Source organism: Garra rufa, chromosome 6, assembly GCF_049309525.1.
Source record: "Garra rufa chromosome 6, GarRuf1.0, whole genome shotgun sequence".
Classification (NCBI taxonomy): domain Eukaryota; kingdom Metazoa; phylum Chordata; class Actinopteri; order Cypriniformes; family Cyprinidae; genus Garra; species Garra rufa.
This window is the reverse complement of record NC_133366.1, coordinates 9571488-9590839: the sequence shown is the minus strand read 5'-3', so window position 1 is coordinate 9590839 and position 19352 is coordinate 9571488.

The following is a 19352-nucleotide window of genomic DNA, read 5'->3' as shown; positions in this document are numbered from 1 at the left end:
TGAACTTGCTAACTTAGTCACTTGTCTGGAATCAAAATCCATTCCTATTTCCTTCAGATTTTTTTATGATTGAACAAGCATGTGATTGTGTTGAAAACTGCTAATGACCCGAAGCAAATGCAACGCACGGTCATTTATTTTGGCAAATATTGCATGTTGTTTTAGGTCATTGCTATCATTAGATGGCGCCATTGTCTATATTATTTTAGCCCTGTGTTGGCGAAAGCAATTTGAAGGTAAAGAAAAAAAAAACATTTCGGATAGGAACACATTGTTCTCACAGCAGCTAAAATCCAGTGTCAAGATATTATGTTAAATTCTGAAGGATATGTTCATTTCCTTATGTAAACCAGATACAAACTTTAACATTATGAAGAAGAGAATTCTGTGAGGCATATATTTAGACTGTGTGATTGCAAAATATATTATCATATCTCTTTTCCAGTATGATGCAAAAGGCATGTTTCACATGATTTCCTGTTTATCGCCAGTACATCCCCTACTCAGAATATCTCCCAAAATCTCCCTTCCTATTCTCTGTTGAATGAACCACGGCCCAGATATTGATGTCAAAACTGGTAAAGACAGGAAAAACGACCCTTACTGCTCCTGGGCATAGAAAAATATTTTTTATACATGCATAAAAGCTACACTTGAGGTATGTCTTTAAAAGCATAAAAAAAGTAAATAGTGTAAAAGATTGTTTTGCTAGGACCTTCACAAATTGAAGATTTGGTGGGTTATTTGGGTAAAGTGGAAGCTACTAAGTTTTGGGTGTCCGAGGGGGGATATGGAGTTTGTGCACATGTACTGTATGTACTGTATGACCCAACCCCTCCTGTACATCCATCCATACGCAGCTCATATATAGTGCAACGTCACACTCCCTTTACACAAGTGTCTGCTCAAGCAGACCGTCTGGGAGGGTATCGATTGAAGTGTTATTTTGGTCTCCTCTCACTAACCTTCAAGGTCTTTGCAAGGTCACTATAATGCTCTGATGAGTCAACAGCCCCCTCTTCATCTGAACAACAATGCCAGGTCTATTATGGACCTTTATGGGATGATTTATGGGGGAGAAAAGCTTGAACTTCATGTTATTGTGACAGCAAACACTGTCACTTCTGTTCTGTTTAAAAAAGATAAATAGGTACAATATTTACTGAACTGACTTTGCATATCTGAGCAAACATAAGCTCATCCACATGCCTCTTAATCACCAACGGCGTATTTCACAGTTGATTATATAATAATTATTGTTTTAAGAAATAGGTGATAAGGTTAAGCCCTAAGAGACTCACAACCATGACAGAGTTGAGAAAAACTGTAATGACACAATCGCTGGCTTGTATGACAAAAAGCCTTTGTGAGAACTCGTATTACATCTGAGCTGGTGTTTGGCTGAACCCATGGGAGACTCCCAAATTTATGATCTGATCAGCCTCAAACTGAACTTGTGAGGTCTAATCTAATAGAGCGTGTGACACTAGAAACACCATCCCTACAGTCATGCAATAACGCCGACAGCATCCTGCTCCGAGAATTCTTCTCTGACTAAAGGAGAAGGACGTTAGGAAAAATGTTTGAGTACAAAACGTACTGAAACAAAGCTCCCTGAAGAGAATATGATTTGAGTTCTGGGACTGGGAAGATGAGTTTTATTCATCTCTCAACAGGACAATGACCAGAGAAATGGCTACGACCCTGAACGAGGAATGACCTGGAGCAACACAATATAAGTCCAGACTGCGATCCAATTGAGCATCTGTGGAATGACATAAAAGTGCAGTTCACATTCAGTTCTCATCCAGTCTGATGGAGCTTGAGCAATGCTGGAATGAAATGGACAGAATTTACAATGTCAAGATGTGCAATGCTTACATGAGCAAAGACCTGAGCAAAAAAAAAAATGTAACTACTGGCAAATAAGGTCCTACCAACTCTTGGGAGGGTTTTAAATTTGATATATTTGTAACCCATTTAATGTGTTCAGTTTTCTAATTATTCTTGTACATTTACAGTACCAGTCAAAAGTTTTTGAACAGTAAGATTTGTAATGTTTTTTAAAGAAGTTTCTGCTGCTGACCAAGCCTGCATTTATTTTATTCAAAGTACAACGAAAACTGTAAAATTTTTAAATATTTTTACTATTTAAAACAACTGTTTTCTATGTGAATAAATTTTGAAATGTGATATATTTAATATATCAAAACCTAAATTTTCATCATCATTACTCCAGTCGTCAGTGTCACATGATCCTTCAGAAATCTTTCCTATGCTGATTTGCTGTTCAAGATTTTATTATTATTATTATTATCTATATTTAAAACAGTTGAGTATTTTTTTAGGATTCTTTGATGAATAGAATGATCCAAAGATCAGCATTTATCTGAAATAAAAGCTGTTGTAATATTATACACTCAAAAGATCAAAAATATTTTTTTGCAATAGAAATTATATAAATTAATACTTTTATTTAGCAAGGATGCTTTAAATTGATCAGAAGTAATGATAAAGACATGCATAATGTTACCAAAGATTTCTATTTGAGATAAATGCTGTACTTCTCAGAAACCTGATAAAATATTAGAATGATTTCTGAAGGATCATGTGACAGGAATATTAATGTTAAAAATACAGCTTTGAAATCACAGGAATAAATTACATTTTAAAATATAAACTCTTATTTTAAATAGTAGAATTTCACAATTGTATTATTCTTGCTGTACTTTGGATCAAATAAATGCAGGCTTTAAAAAAACATTAAAAATCTTACTGTTCAAAAACTTTTGACTGGTAGTGTATTTAAAAAAAAAATGTAAAAATTAAATCATTAATAAAAAAAGCATTGATAATAATAATAATGTGGTAAATACAAATTGTAATATTTTTTATTAATAATGAGTAAATTATATAATATATAATACTTTTTAAATGACTTCAAAATTCTTTAAACTGATCTTAATGTTATTTAAAGCATGCATGCATGTGTATAAATATATAATTATACAACAGTTAATTATTAAAATTTATTTATTATATTTTATAGTAATAAATTACATAAATAAATACACACACACAAATATGCACATACGGTATGTACCTACTGGATTTGAACATCCAGCTGAAAACTTTGAAGACTATTTAGCTCATCTTAAATATTAGTATCTCTGCTTGTTTGGCTTCAATGTAATACACAGACCCTCACAAACAGATGTGAACTTTGTCGCATCACATAAACCTGCCCACGAGGGAAGCAAAGGTTGAAACAGTAATGTATGTTCAGCTATGTTTGTCTGTTTTGAGCAATGCTGAGATTCACATGAAGTTCATGAGGTTCACATGAAGTGCCACCTACACATTTCATCTAAATATGTGACATGGAATTGTGGGAACCGCATATATGAACCATCAGTTTCCCAAAATGCCACGTGGTAAAAATCAGATAATCATATGGTGAACAATCCATCATCCAAGACTTTATTTGTTTATATTCTTCAATTAAACACTAAAAAAAAAAAAAAAAAAAAAAAAAACATAAAATCAGAAATGAAGATTTATAATTACATTTTTTCTGTGAAAATCAATCTATGAATGCATATTAGGCCTATTTTTAAAAACTAAAAATGGCACACTGCTTGCATGCGTACTTTAGTTAGAATTGCATGAGTAGCCCACTATTGAGGTACAGGATAATATTCTTATTCATACAAAAACAATGCTGACCACTGCTAATAAGCCTTGCTTTATCGCTCTCTAAACAATAAGTTAGAATTCAGGAAAGGCTGCAGTCGATGTGTGCACGCAGTCAGCACTTTTCGACCCTGTCGAAGGGGCCCTACACCAGCCCCCTGGCCTCAAAACCCACACTGATGATGTTGACAAAACTCGGAGCGGGACAATCACATGTGTCGTGAGCGGGGTGTTCTTGACAGCTGTTTCCCTATGAATGTCCCTCTCTGTCTGACAGCAGCTGCTAGGCTTTTGGCACAGAGAGCACACATGACATCCAGAGGCTGTCAGACTTCACTTCTGTCAGTTTAGCCACTGTTTTAAAGTCTTATTTGAAATATGGCTGAAATGTGGTGCAGGATTAAGAGGGAATGTGCTGTTATGAGCCAAAAATGGAAGAAAACCTAAAATAACCAGCTCCAGATTGGACAAGACTTATCAAACTGTGTTGTTAGTATTAACAAAGTCTTTTTTGCATAATCATAATCTCTTAATTCATATTTGTGTTGGTATAAAATATTCACATGGTAAAATTATAGTGCATTAAAGCCAGATTTAGCTAAAAAATAAGGTACTTTTTCCCAACATAAAATAAATCATCAGTCATTCTCATTATTTGTTTCAGCCTAATTGTCTCATATGTGACCCTGGACCACAAAACCAGTCTTAAATAGCACAGGTATATTTGTAGCAATATCAAAAAATACATTGCATGGGTCAAAATTAACTATTTTTCTTCTATGCCAAAAATCATAAGGATATTAAGTAAAGAATGTTCAATGAATATATTTTTTGAATTTTCTACTGTAAATATATTATAACTTTTGGATTAGTAATCTACATTGCTAAGAACTTTATATGGTCAACTTTAAATTTGAGATATTTTTGCACCATCAGATTCCAGATTTGAAATAGTTGAACCTCAGCCAAATATTGTCTTATCCTAAGAACCATATATCAATGAAAAGCTTATTTATTCAGCTTTATGTACTGACTGGTTTTGTGGTCCAGGGTCACACATTACAATATTTTATAGAAAGCATGAGCACTTTTCCCAGAAAAACTTTTTTTACAACAAACAGTTTTGTGACAGCATGACATTTTTTGGTTTTGTGTCTAAGGCATTCAGACATTCAAGCAGGGTTATTGTTAAAATTGTTACTTGAAATAAACAAAATTGTCTAAAATAATAATAAAAAAATTAATTATAAAAAAAACTTGTATTACTTTTGCTAGCTGCAACATTTCTTGTTTTCATTTCGTTTAAGTTGCCACTAAAATAAATAAAAATAAAAAACAATATATAAACAAAAAATAAACAGAAGCACAACAATTACTAAAAATTTAAAATATATATTTTTAATAATTTTTTTTAAGTATTTATTCATCTTTGTTATTGTTAGCAAATGAAAATACAGTCGTTCATTGTTAGTTCATGTTAATTAACAGTGCATTAACTAATGTTAACAAACACAACTTTTGATTTTAATAATAAATTTGTAAATGTTGAAATTAACATTAACTAAGATTAATGAATGCTGAAGTATTGTTCATTCTTATAGTTCAAGTACTGAACTTTATCATAAAGTTTTACCATACAGTCTTATTCAAAATATTAACAAAAACTATAGCATATCTGAACCTAAGTGTCCATAAGTATCTAAATTAGCAATAGCCAACAACACACTGTATGAGTCAAAATGATCGATTTTTCTTTTTTCCAAACATTATTAGGTTATTAAGCAAAGATCCTGTTTCATGAAGATACTTTGTAACATTCCTACTGTAAATATATCAAAACTTCATGTTTGATTAGTAATTTGCATTGCTAAGAACTTCATTTTGCCAACTTATAATTGGTTTTGTGGTCCAGGGTCACATATGTGTGTGTGTATATTTCAGAAAATCACCATCTTGCACCATCTTTCCAAAAAAACTTAATTTCTGATTAGTGATATGCATTGCTAAGAATATTCATTGCTTAATTTGGACAACTTTAAAGGTGATTTTCTCAAAAAGTGGATTTTTTTTACACCCTCAAATTCATTTTTTGAATAGTTGTATCTTGGCCAAATATTGCCCTATACTAACTAATCTCAGTTTCAATGTACCCCTATGACTTGGTTTTGTGCTCCAGTGTCACAAATACAGTATATTTGAAACAAATATCCTTTGACCTGCCGAAGGCCATGTAACATTACAGATCTAATCGATGTGACACATAATCAGTAGGTTAAGTGGCAAATAGTTCAGCTGAAACTCAAACTTTGACAGTCCCTCTGGTGGAACAGTATTACCATGAAATCTTCGCTGTGCGACCAGGTCATGGTAAAAAATACTGTTTTGCTCCACAATATAGTACTTATCACTCATGAAAGACTCCAGTATTAAACTAAACTACATTTTAAGTTAAATTAAATAATTATTTTGACATTTTACTGTTGTTTTTCTGTGTACCTGTATCTGTGCGTTTATCATGATGTAATATTTTCAGCATCACCTGCAGCTGGCCAATAAGACTTCTTCCTTTGTGGCTGTATTAACTGGCCTGATTTCAATTCAGTAGCATACAACAAACGAACTACTTGTATTCAGTGAATGCATAGCTGTGAGAGCATCACATGCCTTACGGCTTAAGTCGTTCATTGTTAGTTCATGTTAATTAACAGTGCATTAACTAATGTTAACAAACACAACTTTTGATTTTAATAATAAACTAGTAAATGTTGAAATTAACATTAACTAAGATTAATGAATGCTGAAGTATTGTTCATTCTTAGTTCAAGTAGTTAACTACTGAACTTTATTGTAAAGTTTTACCAATCTTATTAAAAATATTAACAAAAACTATAGCATATCTGAACCTAAGTGTCCATAAGTATCTAAATTAGTGCTGCTGTATGTTTTAAGGATGCACAAATGTGACCCTGGACCACAAAACCAAGTTACACAGGTAAGTTTGTAGCAATAGCCAACATTACATTGTCTGGGTCAAAATGATCGATTTTTCATTTTTTCCCAAACATTATTAGGTTATTAGATAAAGATCATGTTCCATGAAGATATTTTGTAACGTTTCTACCGTAAATATATCAAAACTTCATTTTTGATTAGTAATATGCATTGCTAAGAACTTCATTTTGGCAACTTAAGACTGGTTTTGTGGTCCAGGGTCACATATGTGTGTGTATAGTTCAGAAAATCACCATCTTGCACCATCTTTCCAAAACTCATTAGGATATGAAGTAAAGACCATGTTCCATGAAGATATTTTGTAACATTCCTACTGTAAATATATCCAAACTTAAATTCTGATTAGTAATATGCATTGCTAAGAATTGCTTCATTTGGACAACTTTAAAGGCGATTTTCTCAAAATGTAGATTTTGCACCCTCAAATTCCAGATTTTCAAATAGTTCTATCTTGGCCAAATATTGTCCTATACTAACTAATCTCAGTTTCAGTGTACCCCATGACTTGGTTTTGTGCTCCAGTGTCACAAATATATTTTAAACAAATATCCTTTGACCCTCTGAAGGCCATGTAACCTTACAGATCTGATCGATGTGACACATAATCAGTAGGTTAAGTGGCAAATAGTTCAGCTGAAACTCTAACTTTGACAATCCCTCTGGTGGAACAGTATTACCATGAAATCTTCGCTGTGTGACCAGGTCATGGACAAAAATGCTGTTTTGCTCCACAATATAGCCTACTGTACTGATGTTTACATACACTTAATTCTTAATACTGTGTTGTTACCTGAATGATCCACAGTTGTAAACTGCCCACTGTTTTTCAGAGAAATCCTTTAGCTCCCATAAATTCTTTTGTTTTTCAGCATTTTTATGTATTTGAACACTTTCCAACAATGACTGTATGGTTTTGAGATCAACTAAGGGATTCATATGCAACTATTACAGAAGGTTCAAATGCTCACTGATGCTCTAGAAAGAAAAACAATGCTTTAAGAGGTGGGGGGTGAAAACTTTTGAACAGAAAGAAGATGTGAACATCTTTCTTATTTTGCCTAAATATCATATTTTTTCACTTAGTACTGCCCTTCAGAAGCTACAGAACATGTTTACATGTTTCCCAAGACAAAATATGTTAAATTTACCCCAATCTTTAAATTAAAAAAGTTTCCACCTCCCGACTCTTCATGCATTATGTTTCCTTCTGGAGCATCAGTGAGCGTTTGCACCTTCTGTACAATAATATCATGATTATTTTTATATGGTATTATATGTATGAAATCTTCGCTGTGTGACCAGGTCATGGACAAAAATGCCGTTTTGCTCCACAATATAGCCTTCTGATCAATCACGAAAGTCTCCAGTCTTAAACTAAATTTCATTTTAAGTTAAATTAAATAATTATTTTGACATTTTACTGTTGTTTTTCTGTGTACCTGTATCTGTGCTTCTATCATGATGTAATGTTTTCAGCATCACCTGCAGCTGGCCAATAAGAGTTCTTCCTTTGTAGCTGTATTAACTGGCCTGATTTCAATTCAGTAGCATACCAGGAACTAACTACTTGTATTCAGTGAATGCATAGCTGTAAGAGCATCACATGCCTTACGGCTAATGACCATGTAAACGCAGCAGTCGAGAAGGTTCGTCTTGGGTGACGTCACGTCCCCTTTCACCCAGTTTCTTCTGCCGCTCTCGTTGGTTCTGAGGCGAGGTTACTATCGGTCATTGCAGCACTGCAGAGCTCTGGAAGTCGTCCTTTTCTATAAACCTACATCTTTCCAGATTAATAATGCAATTACATGTGGGTTTTATGCATTTAATGCACTTTATTTACTTGATAAATGCATTTTGAATAATGTTTAATAATATATGTGTAGTGGAAAGAGTCCAACAGGGTGTCAAAGTCAAAGAATGAATCGATTTAATCAAGAAACGTCGAAGAAAATGTAGAAAACGTGAATATATTCAATCAAAAGCAAGATGTTATGATGACCGAATATACAGAACTATATTTATCCAGCACCCCCTCCCCCTTCGAGAGGTTACTATCGGACAAACCGACTCTTTGTGCTCAGCTGCTGAGAGGAGCCTGAAAATAAGTGATGATATTCGCTTCCTAAGGCGAAATATTGTTTGACTTAGCATAATTTTATCATTTCAAGGCATTTTTAGACTGCTAGATTGTTCAAAACTCGCTGCGCAAACGCTTTGTCTTTTACTGAGGACACGCAACTTGAAAAAATATGTTTTGAAAATGTAGCCTACTTATCGTGTTGGACTCCCTTTTAACGAATTTTAATCGTTTTGCATTGTGTCATATTGGTTTTGTCTTTTAATAGACCTCCATTTTCTTCTTAGTTATCATAACTGACACGTATGCTATTAATGGTGCCACAAAACAGCGTTTTTCTTAGCATAAGACAACATAAACGCACGGTTTGTATGTATAACCGTATAAGCAATGGATCTCTTCTTATGCAAAGGCAACAGTTTTCTTCTGTGCAATACAAGATTAATCGGAACCGAGGTGCGTGCTCTTAAAAGGGCAACAGGTTTTGCAGGTCGTGCTGGGACTTGTACAGTTTCATATGCCGTAGCCTATAAACTAACTGAAGCAGTAAACAGTTTATCTTCTCATTGTATATCAGTTGAGAAGTGACTTAACAGTAGCACAACAGACTTGTTACGTGCAGTGCCACTGCTTTACAACAACCAGGTGTTGATGACCCTCTAAAAACACTGTAGTACCATGGTAATACCATGGTGGTAAACTATTAACATATTGGGCCCTAGAACCACAAAGCCAGTCAAAATCTCATAATTTGAATGGTTTGTTAGGATAGGATCATATTTAGCCGGGATACAACTATTTGAAATCTGAAATCTAAGGATGCAAAAAAATCAAAATATTGAGAAAATCGCCTTTAAAGTTGTCCAAAATTCTTAGCGATGCACATTACTAATCAGAAATTAAGTTTTGATATATTTACGGTAGGAAATATACAAAACATCTTCACTGAACATGATCTTTACTAAATATCCTAATGATTTTTTGCATATAAAAGACCCATACAGTGTATTTTTGGTTTTTGCTACTTACTTAAGACTAGTGTGTGGTCCAGGGTCACATATTTGTTTGTGTAGCTCAGAAAATTGCCATCTTCTCTAACATGAGGGTGAATAAATAATAGCAAATCTTTAGTTCCCTTCCGGAGGGAACTCTACGCTGCGTCCTGGTGGACACTTTGGGAACTGCCTTCAGCATGACCGGTTCTGAAACAAGCTATAGAACAACGACAGTGAACTTGACACTGTCCGGCGCCAGCCTATGACATCATCAACAGGCGCCTGCTAGTATAAAAGCAGGTGCCTGAGAGCACAACACCATCTTTTTGTCTTCAGATTCCTCTGTTCTAAACGAGTGAGTACAGCGATGCCTAGAGTAAAACTGTTTAGGAAGTGTGCGGATCCGTGTCAGAGTAATCTGACACCTGATGATGCACACGACCTCTGTTTGGTGTGTTTAGGTGTAAGAGCACGCGCGCTCTGCTCTAGAAAGAGCGGAGCGCGTTCATTGTGAGAGTTTCACTTTGAAGAAACTCCGTTCTCGTCCGTCTCTTTTCTCGAGGGAATTGGGACATCCATCCGCCCCATGCGGCTCGGGTCCCGCGGCGGCTGAGGCTGCCCGGCGGCTGAGATCGCGGGGATCACAGGTGGAGCTGGCTGACGAGCTTGAGAGAGCGTTTAATCTCTCGCGCACGTCAGCCGGAGACGAGAATGCGCTGCTAGCGGAGGCTGTGTTGTCTCTCACATCCTCCGGTCCTGCAGCGAGTGCTCTTTTGGCTTCAAGCCAGGGCGAGCAAGAGGTTGAAATGGGACAAGATGAGCTCTTTTTTGAGCCCATGCAGCCTCCTTGCCCCGCATATGGAGAGTTGATGTCTGTTATGGACCGCGCGGCTACCCCTTCTGTGGAAGCCCGCCAGGGAAAAGGCCGCCCTAGGCAGACTAGACGAGCGGCTTCTTCCCGGCCATGACAAAGCCAACTCCTGTGAGCCTCCCATTCCTTCCTGATCTGCATAAGAGATCGAGAGGGAATGGGACAGGCCATATTCAGCCCGCATTCACAGGCATCAGCATGTGAATCATGCTGATGTCGAGGGAATGCATGGGCGCGGATATGTGACGATGCCTCTCACTGAGCAGACGTTTGCGAACTATCTCTCAGGGTGAGGGACATCGACCCTGAAGGCTCCAAAGGCACATATGCGGCAGTGGGTCAGGCCGGTGCTCCTCTGCACACGATGGTAGTGTTGCAGAGGCGTACCGGGCTGATCTGCTGAAAGATCTGGACCGAGCCCCGGGGCTTTGCATCCCTCGCCGGTCCACGCCTCCACCTGAACACCGGGGGAAACCAGGCCCGTCCTGGTCCAAGGGCCAGAGACGAGGCCAGGTCACCAGTGTGGGGCTACCTGCCCCTCCTTTTTCCCCTCACCAAAGACTCTGGGGCTGGGCCAATGATGAGATTGAGGCTCAATATGTTGGCCCGGTACGTGAACAGTAAAGACACTTTAATAAAATATTCAAGCGTGTAGTGTATGTTTTCTTTTGTCTACCAGCTCCGCTTGGGTGATTGCTATTGCAGTTTTCGAGCTCCTCTTGAGTTCTACTGCCACCAAGTGCCGAGTGTAGCCAGGTCTCCCCTCGTTTTATAAAAGAAAACAGTGTGTAAGACCTCCACTCGTAGAAATCCCCTCGTGGGTTAAGCGTTGTCAGGTTTTGAAACCTCCGCTAGAGTGAGCTTGGTATAGACATGATCCAACATACATATACATGCGAGAATATGTAAAAAAAAAAAAAAACCCTCTTGAGCGTTGTCAAGCTGCTTCAAGCGAGAAATCGCTCTGCTGAAGCCTCCGCTCACTCAAACCCTGCTAAGAGTAATACTCTTCTTGCATGAGTGTAGTCAGGTACCTTCCCTGTGTATTTCATATACACATATGTGAGACCTCCACTCCTAGGAGTTTGTGTACTAGGGTGAATAGAGCGTCGTCAAGGCTCCCTCTCTGAGAGAGAGATGTTTTACTGAAGCCTCCGCTCTCTTTAAAAAGCCCCGCTTTGAAGTAGAAATCTTATATATTTGGCTGTCAGGCCCCATTCTGGGCCTCGCTAAATTACCTTCTGGCATTGTGCGCCAGAATTGAGTGTAGCAGGCCTAGGAGGCCTCCTCTCTGTGCAGTCCTCTGTAAAGAGAGACATATAAAGATAATACTTCTTAGCGCTGAATGTAGCCAGGTCATTCTTAGACCTCCATTCAGGAGAGCTTTTTACTGGGTCGAGTGTTGCCAGGCTCCCTCTATGTGAGGTGTTTCTGTTAAGCCTCCACTTCCCAGAAATACAGGCCGGGAAAACACAAGGTTAAGGCAGCTTGTGAATTCTTTTCATGGACCTGTCACTACAAGCGTTGAGTGTAGTAAGGCCTCCCTTCCTGAGAGGACGTGTATACCAAGGCCTCCACTCGATAGAGCTTCCTCAGTTGAGCGTCGTCAGGCTTGTTACGTTCGAGAGAGCTTGTAACCATTAAAGCCTCCCTCACTGAAAGCTCCGCTTCCGGGTTCTGCTATCGCCCGGGAATAATACAGGTGTCTTCCTCGCGAAACGCTTAGAGCACCTTCTCAAAACCACGTTAGTGGTGTTTGCTCACACAATGGTTTTGAGCATTCCCTAAAATCCACACGAGTGGTAAGTGCACTACAAAAATAGGCACTTTACTAAAATCCATATTTATGGTAAGGATCCCTCCCGTAAAGGCAGGGTCCTTCTTCAAATCCCTCACGGGTTGGACCACGCAGGATAATCCTCCGTGCCCATTCTTCGAGTTGGTTCCAAAACCTTTAAGTTTTTTCAACTCCTTTGATAAGCACAGTGTAATAGGTCTCCCCTCTGTCACAGCCAACAGTACTGAGACCTTCACTCTCACAGTTATAGCAGCTAGCAGGCCCATGAGTGCCTCGCTGACTATTTTTTGGGGGAAGTGCAGTCTTCCACTCACCAAAAACTAGTGTTGTAGGCTTCTCTCCCTGGAGATGTAGTCTCGGAGCCTCCACTACACAGAGCTAGATGATAAATGAGAATTTTTCATTATTGGCGCTGACTGTGAGTATCTGCCTTTTTTGAGCGTCGAGTGTAGTCAGGCCTCCCCTCGCCTAGAGCGTTTCCTGAGGCCTCCACTCTAAGAGTTTCCCTAGGGAGAGCGTCGTAGGCCTCCTCTCGTTTTAGAGAGTCTTTCTGCTGAAGCCTCCCCTCTCCAGAAGCTCCGCTTTCAGGCTCTGCTATCGCCTAGAGACTGCAAATCTGGTGATCCTCGCTATGCTCAGGACACCCATTCAAAACCACATTTGTGGTGTTTGCTCACGCTAGTCTTTGAGCACTCGCTAAAATCCACGTAAGTGGTAAGTGCACTACTTAGGCACTTCACTAAAATCCATATTTATGGTAAGGTTCCTCCCGTAAAGGCAGGTTCCTTTCTGAAATCCTATACGGTATGGACCACGCAGGGCATTCCTCCGTGTCCATCTTCTGAGTTGGTTTTTTTCAAAAACCTTTTAGTTTCCCAACTCCAATCCAGATAGCACTGCTAGCAGGATTGAGTGTCGACGCCTTTCAGGCCTCCACTCTCCAGAAGAGCTCCATAACGAAGGTAATTCTGTCGCACAGGCTAGTCAGCCTCGCGGATGACCTTCAGGATTAGAGTGTAGATAGGTCATAAGACCTCCGCTCTCAGAGTTCTTCTTTGCTAAGCACGGAGGTGTGCTAGGCTCCCTCCTTGAAAGCCTCCACTCTCCAGACTCCACTCAGGTAGTACTGTCGCATGGGCTATTCAGCCTCGATGAACACCTGCAGTGTTGAAGTGTAGCAGGTCTTGGGACCTCCACTCTTAGAGTCCTTCTGCTGCTCGCAGAACATTGCCAGCCTGAGTCCTTCGTTGCCTCCAGAGACTCACTAGAAATAGGCGGTCCGACTGCACAGGCTATTCAGCCTCACGGACCTCCTCTAGTATTGGGTGTAGATAGGTCACGGACCTCCATCCTTAGAGTTGTCCTCTGCTGGGTGCAGAGTGGTACCAGGCTTCTTCTTTTTACCAAAGCCGCCACTTTGCAGAAACTCCACTCAGGTAGTTCTGCTGCACAGGCTATTCAGCCTCGCTGACTACCCTCAGTGTTGAAGTGAAGTGGGTCACGAGACCCCCACTTTTAGAGTTTTCCTTTGCAAGACACAGAGTGCTTTTCTGGCTTCCTTTGAAGCAGTCACTCCTCTGAACTCCCTGTAGGTTGTTCTGCTGCACAGGCTACTCAGCCTCACTGACTAACCCCAGGTTTTGAGTGTAGAGGTGCCGCGGCACCTCCATTCTTAGAGTTGCACTCTGGAAGGCACAGAGTGTTGCCAGGCTTCCTTTCGGCGAAGCCTCCACTCCTCAGAAATCTCCACTCAGACAAGCCTGCTGCACAGGCTATTCAGCCTCACAGACCATTGTCAGTGTCAAGTGTAGTTAGGTCATGAGACCTCCACTTTGTAGATTCCCTCTGAGCATACGCTCCACTCGGGTAGTTCTGGTTGCACAGGCTATTCAGCCTCACTGAATACCCCCAGTGTCGAGTATAGCCACCTATACCTGTTAGCACTGAATGTTGTCAGGTCCCTAGAGCAGACATTCGCTCTGCTGAGACCTCCATTCCCTAAACTCCGCCCCTTATGGTCAGGGCGTTTATGAGCTCCTTCACTTAGAGAGCTAAAGTGTAGTAGGCTTCCTCTAGGCCTCCACGCTTGAGAGTTGCGTGCACAGGTAGCCGAGCTAGCCGTGGCAGGTCACTGGGCCCCAGCGACTCTCGCTGAAGCAGGGGTGATTTTCCTTCTTGACTCATCATTCAGTCAGTTTGATCACCTATCCCTCGGCATGGCGGTGTTGGTATAAACGTTCCCAAAGTGTCCACCAGGACGCAGCGTAGAGTTCCCTCCGGAAGGGAACGTCTAGGTTACGTATGTAACCCCTGTTCCCTGAGGACAGGGAACGAGACGCTGCGTCTCGTTGCCATGCCTCGGGCCCTGCTCAGACCTCCGTCCGACAAAAAGATGGTGTTGTGCTCTCAGGCACCTGCTTTTATACTAGCAGGCGCCTGTTGATGATGTCATAGGCTGGCGCCGGACAGTGTCAAGTTCACTGTCGTTGTTCTATAGCTTGTTTCAGAACCGGTCATGCTGAAGGCAGTTCCCAAAGTGTCCACCAGGACGCAGCGTCTCGTTCCCTGTCCTCAGGGAACAGGGGTTACATACGTAACCTAGACGTTTTTTTTGGATGAGCTGTTCCTTTAAGTCCCCTAAACTCAGATCACATGTCTGCTGAGTTTACCACAGTCTGAATATTAAACTTCCTGTCTTAGCACTCAAAGCCAGATTGTGGTTTCCTTTGTGAACAGTCTTCACATGTCACGCTCAGATGCTTTGTTTATCTCTTTCTCGTTCCTCTCTCCCGTTCTCTGTGTCAACAGTGCAGTGTCACCCCTGAGGCTCAGCTCCACAAAACTGGCAGAGGATACTGGGGCAGGAGGGCAGCGTTATTCACTTGGCTGCCTCACGGCCTGTGTGACCACAAAGAGGTGAACGGCATGAAAAACAGGATGAAAGTGCTGATCATATGACCAACAATACAAAAGGCACAATGTTACCTACCCTCAGTCAAATCAGAATCACAATGTTCTTTTTTACTGTGTGGTTAGAAACAGACAGACCGGATTCTGCTTTTTTTTAATGGTGCTTGATTCACAGTGTCACTGAATATGCTGAAAACAGCAATTATCAATATTGTTTTACTACTTTAAAAGTAGTAAAAATGTAATATATTGTGCATTAAGAGTGATATTGCTATAAGGCAATATATACAGTTGAGCTCAAAAGTTTACACACCTTGCAGAATCTGCAAAATGTTAATTATTTTACCAAAATAAGAGGGATGATACAAAATGCATGTTATTTTTTATTTAGTACTGATGTTTATATACACCTGATTCTTAATACTGTGTTGTTACCTGAATGATCCACAGCTTGAACTGCCCACTGTTTTTCAGAGAAATCCTTCAGCTCCCACAATTTCTTTTGGTTTTTCAGCATTTTTGTCTATTTTAACAATGACTACGATTTTGAGATCCATCTTTTAACACTGAGGGACTCATATGCAACTATTACAGAAGGATTAAACGCTCACTGATGCTCCAGAAGGAAAAAGATGCATTAAGAGCCGGGGGATGAAAACTTCTGAAAAGGATGAAGAATAAGATTTTTCTCATTTTGCCTAAATATCATATTTTTTCACTTAGTACTGCCCTATAGAAGCTACAGAAGATACTTACAAGTTTCCCAGAAGACAAAATAAGCTAAATTTACCCTGATCTTTAAATAAAAAAAAACTCTGGACTCTTAAAGGTTGTATCAGCGATTTCTAGCCTAAAACATAAAGTGTCAATTTCAGCTGACCTTTCTTCACGATCCGCTCGCTGCCTGCCCCATAAATTGTCTGTGAAAAAACCGCGTCTCTCTGGTCAGCCTAGGGTCCGTGATATGCCAAAAAAACAATCGGCACTACCAACCTTTCCACACATAAACAAACAGTGTTCCAACCAATCAGCGTCAGGGGTTTGGTGTTGTGGACTTTCCTACTGGTGCTGGGATGTGAGGGAGGCGGAGCGAAAGTCCACAACACCAAACCCCTGATGCTGATTGGTTGGAACACTGTTTGTTTATCTGTGGAAAGGTTGGCATATCTCGGACCCTAGGCTGACCAGAGAGACGCGGTTTTTTCACAGACAATTTATGGGGCAGGCAGCGAACGGATCGTGATGAAAGGTCAGCTGAATTTGACACTTTATGTTTCAGGCTAGAAATCGCTGATACAACCTTTAATGCATTATGTTTCCTTCTGGAGCATCAGTGATCATTTGAACCTTCTGTACAGTATTTTTATATGGTATTATATATAGCTACCATGTATGTCAACAATATATACTGTACGTCCAAATATGTGATAAACGTATATTTGTATAGGCTACATATATATTAATACATGAAATTGTTCCAACTTCTAATAGGTTTCATATGTTTTTACTTCATATGACAATTTCATATGCAAAAATAAATAGCAATAAATTGGGAGTTGACATCCATTCATGTTATTACATTAAATACTTTGAGTAGTTGACATGCTATACTCCTATACAACTTTAAAGTGCATTTTGCAATAATTTTATATTTATAATGCATTAACATTTATGACCTTATATTAAAAAAATAAATTAGATGTAATATTTGTTTGTACTTTTAAAAATTCCTTATTGCAAGACACACTGCAAAAACACAAATAAATAAAAATAATAATATTAAAAAAAGGGATTTAAAATTGTGGAAAACTGTGGATTAGTTATTAGTACCCCAGATACACACTTTTTGTTTATCCTAAAATCTGAAAAGTAAAAAACGGCCCAGAGATATATTTCATTAATGGATGACTTTCATTCATGGTTATCCAGACCAGTGATGCAGAAAGTCCATGGAATAGGTCAAAAGAATGCATTTCCTTTATCTGTAAATTTAAGAAAAGACAAACCGAAAATGACTTAAAGGGATAGTTCACCCAAAAATGAAAATTCTCTCTTTAATTACTCACCCTCATGTCGTTCCAGACTAGTAAGACTGGTCTATCTATCGTTTAACTTCAGAACACAAATAAAGGTATTTTTGATGAAATCCGAGAGCTTTCTGACCCTGCATAGACGGCAACACAACTGACACATTCAAGGCCCAGAAAGATAAGAACTTTGTTAAAATAGTCCATGTGTCATCAGTGATCAACCGTAATGTTATGAAGCTACGAGAATACTTCCTGTGCTCAAAAACAAAATAAAAAAAAACGCTTTATTCAATAATTCTTCTCCTCAGAGGAGAAGAAGACCATATTAAAATTTTCTTTACTATCTTTCTGGGCCTTGAACGTGTCAGTGGTGTTACTGTCTCAGGGTCAGAAAGCTCTCAGATTTCGGTCTTCCAGGTTTGGAACAACATGAGGCTGAGTAAGTAGACAATTTTTTTTTTTTTTTTTTTGGGTCAACTATCCTTTTAATATTGTCTGAAAAGATTCGGTATAAAAATAGAAACTGATTTTACACCTTCATCATGCATATTTCTGCCACCTGTCCTATGTTTTCAGTACTATGCATTATATATTGAGTAATAGGTGGGTTTCTAGGGCACTTTATCAATTAAATTCCTAAGCTAGTGCTATATATCTGTCTTGCTTGTTATCTTCACTCAAAGCCCGGCTCTGGGTTATGTCTAAGTGTTTTACAGCCTGCTTTCATTTCTCAGAGGTCCCGGTGACCTGGAGAGAAGACATGTCTTTTTTTCTCTCCAATCCTTTTATTCCTAGTGGAAATCGATGTGGGTAGATGTTGCTATGTGGAGAAAAACACTTTAGTTAGTTGCTTGACATGGCTGTTTTGTTTAAAGTTGACAGTTTATTTGGATTCATTGTTAAAAACAAATGCAGGATACTATATTTTAGATTTGGTTTGTTATCCTTTCTGAAAGAAAAACATCCGAATATACTTTGCGACCAGTTAAACTAGCTGAACACCAGCTTGGCTAGGCTGTGAGACCATCTAAAGCATGGCTTAGAATAGCATATAATGCACTAAATGCTGAAAAATGTACACTCACTTTACCATTTTTACATCTGAACATATCTGAAAATAAGTTAGGCTGAACACAGCAAACATTCATATACAGTTGAGGCCAGAAGTTTACATACACTTTGCAGAATCTGCGAAATGTTGATTATTTTATCAAAATAAGAGGGATCATACAAAATGCATGTTATTTTTTATTTAGTACTGACCTGAAAAAGGTATTTCACATAAAAGACTTTTACATTTAGTCCACAAGAGAAATATAGTTGAATTTATAAAAATGACCATGCTCAAAAGTTTTCATATACTTTCTTAATACTGGTCCACAGCTGTGTCCACAGCTGTTTTTTCTTTGGTTTTTCTGTATGTTTGTGTATTTGATGTTCATGTCTTTCTTTCTTCAGTCGTAAGTAAATTATGTTTTTTGAGGAAAACGTTTCAGGATGTCTCTCCATATAATGGACTTCTATGGTGCCCCTGAGTTTGAACTTCCAAAATGCAGCTTCAAAGGGCTCTAAGTGATCACAGCCGACAAAAGAAGGGTCTTATCTAGCAAAACGATCAGTTGTTTTCTAAAAAAAATTGACAATTTATATACTTTTTAACCTCAAATCTAGCTCTGTGTGTACTCTGTTTAGATATTAAAAAGTATATTGTAAATGTTTTTAGAAAATAACTGATCGTTTCGCTAGATAAGACCCTTCTTCCTTGGCTAGGATCATTTAGAGCACTTTGAAGCTGCATTTAGACTGTATTTTGGAAGTTCAAATTCGGGGGCACCATAGAAGTTCATTATGTGCAGAGAAATCTTAAAATGTTTTCCTCAAAAAACATCTTGGATGACAAGGGAGTGAGTACATTATCTGTAAATGTTTGTTCTGAAAGTGAACTACCCCTTTAATGCATTGTGTT